At 46.5% G+C, this 12,732-nt stretch overlaps 1 protein-coding gene across 2 annotated transcripts in view; it reads left to right on the top strand.

Moving 5' to 3' along the window:
* Positions 1-12,693, top strand: part of LDB1 (LIM domain binding 1) — a 36,885-nt gene extending 24,192 nt beyond the window's left edge. For both annotated transcript variants that reach the window (XR_010578081.2, XR_010578079.2), the window contains exon 14: positions 10,302-12,693. The gene's annotated coding sequence lies outside the window, so the exon portion shown is untranslated. The remainder of the gene's footprint in view (positions 1-10,301) is intronic.
* Positions 12,694-12,732: the final 39 nt, after the last annotated feature.

The raw sequence follows: 12,732 nt of genomic DNA, 5'->3' as shown, positions 1-12,732 counted from the left end.
GTAGGATCACTTGAGGCCAGGAGCTGGGGTCCAGCCTGGGCAACATAGTAAGACTGTCTCTACAAAAAAAAAATACAACTATTAGCTAAGTATGGGGGTACAAGCATGTAGTAATCAGCTGCTCTGGAGGCTGAGGTGGGAGGATGCCTTGAGCCCAGGAGGTCAAGGTTGCAGTGAGCCAAGGTCAGGCAAATGCACTCCAGTCTGGGCAACAGAGTGAGACCTTGTCAATCAATAAAGTATACAGTTCAACAGCTTTTAGCATATTCATAATTTGTGCAACCATCGCCACAATTGACTTTAAAACATTTTCATCACTTCCGAAAGAACACCCGTATCCGTTGGCAGTCACTCCACATTTTCCCCACTCTCTCAGCCCTAGGTAATTGCTAATCTATGTCTGTAAGACATTTCATATACATGGAATCATACAATATATGACCTTTTGTGACTGGCCTCTATCAGTTAGCATGAAGTTTTCAAGATTCATCCATGTTGTAGCATGTACCAGAACTTCTTTTCTTTTTTCTTTTTTTTTTAAGGGGCAAGGTCTCACTATGTTGCCTAGGCTGGACTCAAACTCCTGGCACATGCCACTGTGCCTGGCTTAATTTTTTTATTGCTCAATAATATTACATTATATGGATATACTACATTTTAGTTATCCTTTCATCAATTGATGGACATTTGGGTTATTTCCACTTTTTTGCTGTTATGAAATAGGCTGCTAGGTCAGGTGCAGTGGCTAGTGCCTGTAATCCCAGCACTTTGGAAGGCTGAGACAGGCAGATTACTTGAGACCAGCCTGGGCAACATGGTGAAACTTTCTACAAACAATACAAAAAATTAGCTGGTGTGGTGGTATGTGCCAGTCCTACCAGCTACTCAAGAGGCTGAGGTGGGAGGATAACTTGAGCCTGGGAGGTGGAGGTTGCAATGAGCTGAGATTGCACCACTGCACTCTAGCCTGGGTGACAGACTGAGACCCTGTCTCAACAACAACGGAAAAAGAAAAGAAATATGCAGCTATGAATGTTCATATACACATATTTGTATCGACATATGTTTTCATTTGTCTTGGGTCTTTGGGGTAGAATTGCTGGGTCATATGGTAACTCTATGTTTAACCACCTGAGAAAGTACCAGACTGTTTTCCAAAGCAACTGTGCCAATTCGTATTACCATCGGCAATGTGTGGAGGTTCTAATTTCTGTGTATCCTCATCAACGCTTGTTATTGTCTATCTTTTTGATTATAGCTATTTTAGAGTATGGGAAGTAGTATCTCATTGTGGCTTTGATTTGCATTTTCCTGACAATTACTGATGTGGAGCATCTTTTTATGTGCTTGTATCAGTCATTTATCTATCTTTGGAGAAATGTCTGTTCATATCTTTTGCCCGTTTTTAAATTGAATTGTCTTGTTATTATTCAGTTTTTAAAGTTATTTATGTATTCTAGATACAAGTCCTTTATCAGGTATATGATTTGCAAATATTTTCTCTGTTCTGTGGGTCCTTTTCACTTTCTTGATTGTTTCCTTTAAAGCACTAAAGTTTTTAACTTTGATGAAGCCCAAATTATTACCTATTTTTTCTTTTGTTGCTTGTGATTTTGGTGTACTTAGTCAACTTCATACTGAAGTATAACTTACAGAAAAGTGCACATATCATAAATGTACAACATGACAAATTTTCTCAAATCAAACACATTGTGTAACCAATGCTGAAGTCAAGAAACAGAACATTACCAATACCCCAGTAGTCCTCCTCATGTCTCTTCCCCATCACTTTTTCCCTACAAGGGTAGTCATTATCTTGATTTCATTATTATTATTTTTTTGAGACAGACAGGGTCTCACTGTCTCACCCAGCCTGGATGCAATGGCACAGCTCACTGCAGCCTTTACTTCCCCAAGCTCAAGTGATCCTCCCTCCTTGGCATCCTGAGTAGCTGAGACTACAGGCAAGTGTTACAATGCCTAGCTAATTTTTAAACTTTTGTAGAGATGGAGTTTTGCCAAGTTGCCCAAGCTGCTCAAGAGATCCACCTACTTTGGCCTCCCAAAGTGTTGGGATTACAAGTGTGAACAGCATGTCCACCTTTTTTCTTTTTCTTTTTCTTTCTTTTTTTTTTTTTTTTTTTTTTTTTTTTTTTTTTTTTTTTTTTTTTTTTGAGACGGAGTCTCGCTCTGTCGCCCAGGCTGGAGTGCAGTGGCCGGATCTCAGCTCACTGCAAGCTCTGCCTCCCGGGTTTACGCCATTCTCCTGCCTCAGCCTCCTGAGTAGCTGGGACTACAGGCGCCCGCCACCTCGCCCAGCTAGTTTTTTGTATTTTAGTAGAGACGGGGTTTCACCGTGTTAGCCAGGATGGTCTCGATCTCCTGACCTCGTGATCCGCCCGTTTCGGCCTCCCAAAGTGCTGGGATTACAGGCTTGAGCCACCGCGCCCGGCCTTCTTTTTCTTTCTTTCTTTCTTTTTTTTTTTTTTTTTGGAGACAGTCTCACTCTGTTGCCCAGGCTGGAGTGGAGTGCAGTGGTGTGATCTCAGCTCACTGCAACCTCCGTCTCCAAGTTCAAGCAATTCCTGCCTCAGCCTTCGGTAGCTGGGATTACAGGCACCCGCCACCACGCCCAGCTAATTTTTGTATTTTTGGTAGAGACGGGGTTTCACCATGTTGGCCAGGCTGGTCACGAACTCCTGACCTCAAGTGATCTGCCCACCTCGGCCTCCCAAAGTGCTGGGATTACAGGCATGAGTCACCACACCTGGCCCTGTCTTCATTTTTAACACCACGATTGGTTTTGCCTGTTTTTGAACTACAGAAATGGAATAATACTAAAGAGGCAAAGATTCTCAATAATTTTACCCCCCAGGCTGGGAAGGATGTGAAGAGACTAGAACCTCATAAATCTTGAGTAGCCAATCTCTTAGAAAAGCAATTTATGCTGGGTGTGGTGACACATGCCTGTAATCCCCTCTGCTCAGGAGGCTGAGAAGGGAGGATTGCTTGACCCCAGAAGTTAAAGACTAGCCTGGGCAACACAGTGAGACACCATCTTGAAAGAAAGAGGGAAGGAAGGAAAGAAAGAAGGAAAAAAGGAAGAAAGAAAGGCAACTTGTATAAATATGTATGTGCAACCTTTGACCCACTAATTCAATTTCTGGGAATCACAGCATTACTCCCCCACTGCCCCCACTTTTTTTTTTAATGCAGTTACTCCTCTTGCAGCACTATTTTTAATATAGAAAATCTGGAAACTCCAGAAAGAGATGGATAGGAGAATGGCTCGGTAAACTGTGGGATATCCTAACAATGGACTGTTATCAATTTGGCAGTCATCAAAATGATGTTTACCAAGAGGCTTAAAAAATATGAAAAAAACACTTATGATAAATGTTAACCGAAAAAATAAGAAAAATATCATACAGGACCGCGCATGGTGGCTCATGCCTGTAATCCCAGCACTTTGGGAGGCCAAGGCAGGTGGATCACGAGGTGCAGAGATTGAGACCATCCTGGCTAACATGGTGAAACACTGTTTCTACTAAAAATACAAAAAATTAGCCCAGCGTGGTGGCACGCACCTGTACTCCCAGCTATTCAGGAGGCTGAGGCAAGAGAATGGCTTGAACCCAGGAGGTGAAGTTTGAGGTGAGCTGAGATTACACAACTGCACTCAAGCCTGGGCGACAGAGTGAGAATCTGTCTCAAATAAATAAATAAATAAATAAATACAGTAAATATCATTTTTTATTTTACTGTTTTTTTCTTCATCAGAGTCTTTTTCTGTCATGTAGGCTGGAGTGCAGTGGCACAACCACAGTTTACTGCAGCCTTGACCTCCCAGCCTCAATCAATCCTCTTGCCTCAGCCTCCGTAGTAGCTGGAACTACAGGTGTATGCCACCACACTTGGCTAATATATGTAAAATAGAGATGGGATCTCATTATGTTGCCCAGGCTGGCCTTGAACTCCTGGGCTCAAGCGATCCTCCTGCCTTGGCCTCCCAAAGTGCTGGGATTACAGGCATGAGCCACCACTCCTGGCCCATGCCATCTTTATAGTAACAAATATAACCATAAAAGAGAAAGAATCCTGATAGGGCCGGCCGTGGTGGTTCATGCCTGTAATCCAGCACTTTGAGAGGCTGAAGTGGGTGGATCACTTGAGATCCGGAGTTCGAGGCCAGCCTGGCCAACAAGGTGAAACCTCGCCTCTACTAAAAATACATAAATTAGCTGGGCGTGGTGGCATGAACCTGTAATCCCAGCTACTTGGGAGGCTGAGGTAGGAGAATACTTGAACCTGGGAGGCAGAGGTTGCAGTGAGCCAAGATAGGGCCACTGCATTCCTGCCTGACGACAGAGCGAGACTCCAACTCCATCTAAAAAAAAAAGAATCCTGATGGGAAGTAAAAAAGACCTGAATTAGGACATTTGTGTTGGGCCTGGGGAAGGAAGGAGAGGAATGGATACAATTCTATTCTTCACTGAGTCATGGGTGGTGAGTGGTGGGAAGGATGGAAGGCAATGCTGATGTTTGAAGGAACTGGAAGGACGCCAGTGCCATGAACTCAAATGGGGATCCCTGGAGGAATCACAGCACAGTGGTTCAGAAGACAGGCTCCTGCAATAGACACCCCTATTTTGAATCCTTGCCCAACTGGGATTATAGATGGCTAACCCTGAGCAAGTTATTTAACCTCTTTGACCTTACTTCCTCCTGTCTAAAGTGGAGATAATAATAGCATTTGTTTTAGAGGGTTGTTAGGAGGATGAACTGATATAGAGAATTTAGAAAGTATCTGGCACAGAATAAACTTTTGATAAAAATCAGGTATTGTGATACGCCCAGCAGCCCTGGGAGATCTGGGGCTAGGACTTCTCTGTCCCCAGCCACCTATCAGACAAAAAAATAGTTCCTCTACATTTCCTGGGTAAGCCAGTTCACTGCCAGGAGGTGGCCCCAGGGGATGCTCTAAAACCCACAGGAGTCAGAATAGATGGAAGCCTGAAGTGGGACATGTGGCAGGACTGGAGGCAGGAAGAATCAGGAATGGGATGGAGTTATGAATCAGGAAATTGCAAGTTTGGTAGGCCAGGCTAGTGGTAAAGCAGAGAGGCCCTGGATCACTCCATTGAAGGCCTCCTTTTCCATGTCAGTATATCAAGATACAACCTGGTATGAAGGTGGGGTGCAGGAAGGGCTGTCCTTCTTTGCCTAATAGATGCTGGCTCATTGGGTACATTCTGCCTCCTCCTCCACCTGGACCTAGACTTACTGAGAGCATAAACCACAAGGAGAGGACTGGGTACAGTGGCTCACGCCTATAATCCCAGCACTTTGGGAGGCTGAGGTGGGGGGATCACTTGAGCCCAGGAGTTTGAGACCAGCCTAGGCAATATAGCGAGACTTCATCTCCACTTAAAAAAATTGATAACAGGCCGGGCGCGGTGGCTCAAGCCTGTAATCCCAGCACTTTGGGAGGCCGAGACGGGCGGATCACGAGGTCAGGAGATCGAGACCATCCTGGCTAACACGGTGAAACCCTGTCTCTACTAAAAAAAAATACAAAAAAATAGCCGGGTGAGGTGGCGGGCGCCTGTAGTCCCAGCTACTCAGGAGGCTGAGGCAGGAGAATGGCGTGAACCCGGGAGGCGGAGCTTGCAGTGAGCTGAGATCCGGCCACAGCACTCCAGCCTGGGTGACAGAGCGAGACTCTGTCTCAAAAAAAAAAAAAAAAAAAAAAATGATAACAATAATAAAATGTGGTAAATGACTAGGTCATCATCTCTTCTATCATTCATTCCCACATCTTCCAACATGGTCTTGATAGTCACAGATTGTTTGGCAATTTCCACCTCAACTTCAAATATCTCTCCGTCAGAACTCTGCACCTTAATTGAAGGCACAGTGTTTGGTCCCAAGGAGACTGGCCAGCTTGAGGTGGCATCAGCGCAGAAGAGAAAGGCAGAGGACAAGGCTACTTGAAGACCAGTTTTTCTAACTCTATTTTACACAGGAGGAAATGGAGTCTCAGAGGTTAAATGACTGAGAAAGGTCACAAAATAAGTAAAGCAGAATTATAATGTACAAAGAGATTAGGTTCTAAAGTCAATACATAGGTCAAAAATGGAATATTTTCAAAATAAACCATGGAAATTTCTTAAATCATCTATAAAATAAAGTAGAGCTGGCCTCTCAATAAGTTCAACTCTGTCTGGTTTTTGTCCATCATTGGAACAAACTGCTGGTTTCAGTGGTTGAGCACCAGATTTGAAGTTGGCTTGCATTAAGTGTCCATGTTGTGTAAAAAATACTCAAATCACTAAACTCACACTTAGTGTCTCTGAGATGCTGTCTCCCTTCTTACCCTGCCAGCTGTTTACAACAAAATTGCCCTTTACTGAATGCACATAGCTATCCTGGCCCTAAGTTAAATGTGCCAGTGATGTGACTCCATTGTGGTTAAAGTGAGATTTAAACCTAAAAGCTGTGCCTCCCTCCCAAGCATTTGTTTTTCTAGCTAGAGGGTCCTGACTGTGTCAGTGTGGGCTTCAAACTGCTATTTACTGAGCCTGCTTTGGGTTGCTCCCCACAACCCCTACCCCTAGCCACTCCCTCAAACCATCCTTATGGGGCCAGTCCTTGCTGAGGCCCTTCTTGACGACTTACTCCAACTCAGCTTGAACAAGCATCCCAGTGTGAATTTTTTTTTTTTTTTGTCATGGAGTCTCACTCTGTCGCCCAGGCTGGAGTGCAATAGCTCAGTCTAGGCTCACTGCAACCTCCGCCTCCTGGGTTCAAGTGATTCTCCTGCCTCAGCCTCCCGAGTAGCTGGGACTACAGGCGCCCACCACCACACCCGGCTAATTTTTTTGTATTTTTAGTAGAGACAGGATTTCACCAGTTTGACCAGGCTGGTCTCAAACACCTGACCTCAAGTGATCTGCCCACCTTGGCCTCCCAAAGGGCTGGGATTACAGGCATGAGCCACCGTGCCCAGCCTACCATGAACTTTTGAGGCCCATGGAGGACAATCCTATCTGTTGATCCTCGGTGAGGGCTAAAGTCTGGGGGAGACAGGATAAAGATGAACCATCGGAGAGCACCACCATTAGTCCCACTAGTCCCACTGAAGACTAGTTCTACCTCACCCAGCAGGTTGGATTGGATTTTTCTGATGGGCTTCCATCCAAAGATAGTGTTTGTATATTAGGAGTAAGGGAAAGTTTGAGAGGAGAGGTTTCCTGCCCAGAAATAACCCCCTAGGGAGAAGGGATAGAGAAATGAGATTGAGTGGGCTGGGGTCTGGTGCCTGGGACTGTGAAGCCTAGAATCTGACACTTCTGCGGGTGTGAACCCAGGCGCTCTGGGAGACTGGGATTCTGGAATGGGGGTATGAGTAGAGCTGAGCTGGGGGCACAGAGGGAAATTCCCAGGGGTGGAGGAAGAGTCAAGTCCCCCTCTACACCTAGAGGATGAACTTAAGGAAGGAGTGAAGGTCATATGTGTTGTTCCTGAGGAAGAGGCCGCTGTAGAAAATGGCCCCCATTTTGGGGGAATGGGGGAAACAGCTCCCCGATTGCTTATAAAGCAGTGGGTGTTCCAGTCTGTGGGGAGATAAAGCAGGAGGGAGGGGCTTAGGGAACTCAAGGCTGGGTCAGAATGGGGAGAAGAGTAGAGTCAGGAGAGGAGAATGGGGTAAGGGACAAGTGGAGGGCGGGAAGTTAGGAGAGGATGATGGAAGTGAAGGAGTCAAGGATGAGAGAGAGGAAAATGGAAGAGGGATCAGGGCAGATGAGAGAGGAGGCAGAGTATGGGCAGGGTTGGGTTTGGGGAACTCTGGGTAATGAAAGGGAATGGTTCTCAGAGGAATGGGGCAAAAAAAGCCCAAGGGGGGAACAAGTCTCACAAGGTGTGGAGGGGTTACAGGTTAGGATCTTCCTGAGGAGACCAAAGGTGGCTCCTGGCCTGAGGGATCAGTTTTCAGAGAGGAGGGGTGGGCCCTGGGTAGGGGAAGGCTAACCTATAGCAGGAGCCCAGTCATGACCAGCAGGAAGCAAGCAGGAAATGGGCTGAGGGAACACACAGCCCCTGCAGAACCTGCACAGGTGGCAGCCAGACAGCTGAGGCTGGACAGGAAGAGCAGCAGAGCAAAGGCCGGCCGCAGTACCTCACGTCTATAATCCCAGCACTTTGAAAGGTGAAGCAGGAGGATCTCTCAAGCCCAGTAATTCAAGACAGCCTAGGCAACATAGTGATACCTCGTCTTTACAAAAAAAAAAATGTTTTAATAAGCAGGGCACGGGCCGGGCGCGGTGGCTCACGCCTGTAATCCCAGCACTTTGGGAGGTCGAGGCAGGCGGATCAGCGGAGGCCAGGAGTTCAAGACTAGCCTGACCAACATGGTGAAACCCCATCTCTACTAAAAATACAAAAATTAGCCAGGCATGTTGGCGTGTGTCTGTAATCCCATCTACCCAGGAGGCTGACGCAGGAGAATCACTGGAACCCAGGAGGCGGAGGCTGCAGTGAGCCAAAATCATGCCACTGCATTCCACCCTGCGAGACAGAGCAAGACTCCATCTCAATAAATAAATAAATAAGTAAACAGGGCACAGTGGTGCATGCCTGTAGTCCCGGCTACTTTAGAGGCTGAGGTGGGGGAATTGCTTGAGCCCAGGAGGTCAAGGCTGCAGTGAGCCTTGATCACACCCTGCACTCCAACCTGGGCAACAGAATCATACTTGTCTCGAAACAAAAAAAAACAAAAAATACCAGCCGGGCACAATGGCTCACTCCTGTAATCCCAGCACTTTGGGAGGCCGGAGCGGGCGGATCACGAGGTCAGGAGATTGAGACCATCCTAGCCAACATGGTGAAACCCCATCTCTACTAAAAATACAAAAAAAAAATTAGCTGGGCGTGGTGGCGGGCACCTGTAGTCACAGCTACTCGGGAGGCTGAGGCAGGAGAATGGCGTCAACTCCAGAGGTGGAGCTTGCAGTAAGCCGAGATTGCGCCACTGCACTCCAGCCTGGGCGACAGAATGAGACTCCGTCTCAAAAAAAATAAAACTAAATTAAAAAATAAAAAAGAGAGCACCAGAGGAACGATGAAGGCAAACACCAGGCACATCAGCACATCAGGTAGTCAGCCTTATCTTTCAAGACCTGGGAGCGGTGCAGTGGGGAATGTTGTCTTGGGCTTCAGTTAGACATCTGGGTAATTGCTCATATGTCCTTCTTGGGTGTGCAGGGGAAGAGGGGAAGTGGGGCTGGGCGCGGTGGCTCAAGCCTGTAATCCCAGCACTTTGGGAGGCCGAGACGGGCGGATCACGAGGTCAGGAGATTGAGACCATCCTGGCTAACACGGTGAAACCCCATCTGTACTAAAAAATACAAAACGTAGCCGGGCAAGGTGGCGGGCGCCTGTAGTCCCAGCTACGCAGGAGGCTGAGGCAGGAGAATGGCGTAAACCCAGGAGGCGGAGCTTGCAGTGAGCTGAGATCTGGCCACTGCACTACAGCCTGGGCGACAGAGCTAGACTCTGTCTCAAAAAAAAAAAAAAAGAGGGGAAGTGACAGCAGTGGTCTCTAGAAGCCAGACCTGTAAACAGAGCTCTCTTTATCTTCATATAGATGTTCCACCTGTTGTTCTTGTTTTGTTTTTGTTTGCAGGGGTGGGGTCTCATCATGTTGCCCAAGCTGGTCTTGCACTACTGTCCTCAAAGGATTTTCCTGTCTTGGCCTCCCAAAGTGCTGGGATTACAGGTGTGAGCCACCACACCCAGTCTCACTTTGGTTTTTTTGTTATTGTTTTTTTTTTTTTTTTTGAGACGGAGTCTCGCTCTGTCGCCCAGGCTGGAGTACAGTGGCACGATCTCGGCTCACTGCAAGCTCTGCCCCCGGGGTTCACACCATTCTCCTGCCTCAGCCTCCTGAGTAGCTGGGACTACAGGCACCCGCCACCGCGCCCGGCTAATTTTTTGTATTTTTAGTAGAGACGGGGTTTCACTGTGTTAGCCAGGATGGTCTCGATCTCCTGACCTTGTGATCCGCCCGCTTTGGCCTCCCAAAGTGCTAGGATTACAGGTGTGAGCCACTGCGGCCGGCCTGTTATTGTTTTTGAAACGGGGTCTCACTCTGTTGCCAGGCTGGAGTCCAGTGGCATATTCATAGCTCATTGCAGCCTCGACCTTCTGAGCTCAAGTGATCTTCCTACCTCAGCCTCCCAAGTAGCTGGGTCTACAGGCATATGCCACCACACCTGGCTAATTTTTGTATTTTTTTGTAGAGACGGGGTTTTGCCATGTTGCCCAGGCTGGTCTGAAACTCCTAGGCTCAAGAGATCCTCCCTCCTCAACCTACAAAAGTGCTGGGATTACAGGCGTGAGCCATTGCACCGGCCCTTTGCACACCACAAGGACAGCCCTCCTCCTCCTGAGGATAATGAGAACAAAGAAAAAAATAACAGATGATGTCTCTGTTTGGGACCAGGAATTCCTGAAAGTTTACCAAGGAACACTTTTTGAACATATTCTGGCTGCAAACTCCTGAGACATCAAAGGTTTGCTTGGTATTACATGTAAGACCATTGCCAATACTATCAAGGGGAAAGCTCCTGAGGAGATTTGCGAGAACTTCAACATCAAAAATGGCTTTACTGAAGAGCAGGAAGCCCAGGCACACAGAGAACCAGTGATGTGAAGAGAAGCCAGATGTTGCGCCTGACTCTGTAGCACTGCAAGGATTGTTTCAAATACGAGTTGCATTGCTGTTTATAATCATGAATATTCAACAAACAGTAGACAAATGCAACCACAAATCAATTATACCGGCAGAATACTGTCCTCACTGCATGTATAGTTTGAGTACAGATTCCAAACCTATGGCTGAGTTTCTTCCAGTATGATAGAAAGTTCCTGTTTTCTTTGCTATGCATAAAACTGAAATGTGGGTTCTCTAAGGAAAGTGGCATTTTGGGCTTTCCCCCTTTTTTGTAAAGTGATGACTGCCTAGTTTATTGTCCAGTTAACTTTAGTGACCTTTTTAAAAGTTGGCATTGTAGGCTGGGCATGGTGGCTCATGCCTGTAATCCCAGCACTTTGAGAGGTCAAGGCGGGCGGATCACCTACGGTCAGGAGTTTGAGACCAGCCTGGCTAACATGATGAAACCCCATTTCTACTAAAAATACAAAAAAGTAGCCGGGCACAGTGGCATACACCTGTAAGCCCAGCTACTTGGGAGGCTAAGGCAGGAGAATTGCTTGAACCTGGGAGGTGGAGGTTGCAGTGAGCCAAGATCATTCCATTGTACTCCAGCTTGGGCAACAAAAGCGAAACTCCATCTCAAAAAAAAAAAAAAAAAAAAGTTGGCATTGTAAGTAAAACAACTTGCAAAACATTTTCTGAAATAGAATTAACAAAATATTATCTTTTTTTTTTTTGAGATGGAGTCTTGCTCTGTCGCGCAAGCTGGAGTGCCATGGCGCAATCTTGGCTCACTGCAAGCTCCGCCTCCTGGGTTCACGCCATTCTCCTGCCTCAACCTCCTAAGTAGCTGGGACTACAGGCGCCCGCCACTACGCCTGGCTAATTTTTTGTATTTTTTTAGTAGAGACGGGGCTTCACCGCATTAGCCAGGATGGTCTCGATCTCCTGACCTTGTGATCTGCCTGCCTCGGCCTCCCAAAGTGCTGGGATTACAGTCATGAGCCACTGCACCTGGCCTTTTTTTTTTTTTTGAGACAGGGACTCACTCTGTCACTCAGGCTGAAGTGTAATGGTGCCATCTTGGCTCACTGCAACCTCGACCTCCTGGGCTCAAGTGATCCTCCCACCTCGGCCTCCCGAGTAGCTGGGACTATGGATGCATACTACCATAACTGGCTAAATTTTGTAATTTTTGTTCAGATAGGGTTTTGCTATGTTTCCCAGGCTGGTCTTGAACTCCTGGGCTCAAGTGATCTGCCCGCTTCGACCTCCCAAAGTGCTAAGGTGACAGGTGTGAGCCACCACACCTAGTCAGAAAATATTATCTTTACTCATGAGTTAGAAACTGGAAAAAGGGTACTTGAAACAATTGATCTGAGTGGGGTTACTGGGATATCTTCCAGCCTCCTAGAGTCAAGGAGTATTACTGATATTCATTAACCTGTATGTAGCAGGGCTTCCTTAATTGCATCTGAGGACTTAAAAAAAAATCCTCTTAGCTTTAAATATATTGCTGAGAGAGACTCAGTTACTACACAGTTTGTGGGTTTTTTTCTTTGGAGAAACGGACTTGGAAAATTTGTTAGCTTTTCAATTAAAAAAGACACTTACCCCACCCCCACAAAAAAAAAAAAAAAAGGCCACATGTGGTGACCCATGCCTATAATCCCGGCACTTTGGGAGGCTGAGGTGGAAGGATCATTTGAGGCCAGATGTTTGAGAGCATCCTGGGCAACGTGATAAGATCCTGTTTCTACACAAAATGAAAATTAACTTGGCATAGTGGCAAGTGCTTATAGTCCCAGCTACTTGGGAGACTGAAGCAGGAGAATTGCTTGAGCCTAGGAGTTCAAGGTTGCAGTGAGCTATGATCACACCACTGCACCATAGCCTGAGTGACAGAGCAAGACCCTGTCTCTAAAATAACAAACTAAAATAACAATAAAGAAACTGATTTTAGCGACCCCTAAAAATCCTATTAGTGCCTCCAAGTGATATGTAATTATATGTAT

The sequence above is a fragment of the Macaca fascicularis genome, chromosome 9, assembly GCF_037993035.2.
Source record: "Macaca fascicularis isolate 582-1 chromosome 9, T2T-MFA8v1.1".
Lineage (NCBI taxonomy): Eukaryota > Metazoa > Chordata > Mammalia > Primates > Cercopithecidae > Macaca > Macaca fascicularis.
This window is presented reverse-complemented; position numbering and strand designations above follow the sequence as displayed.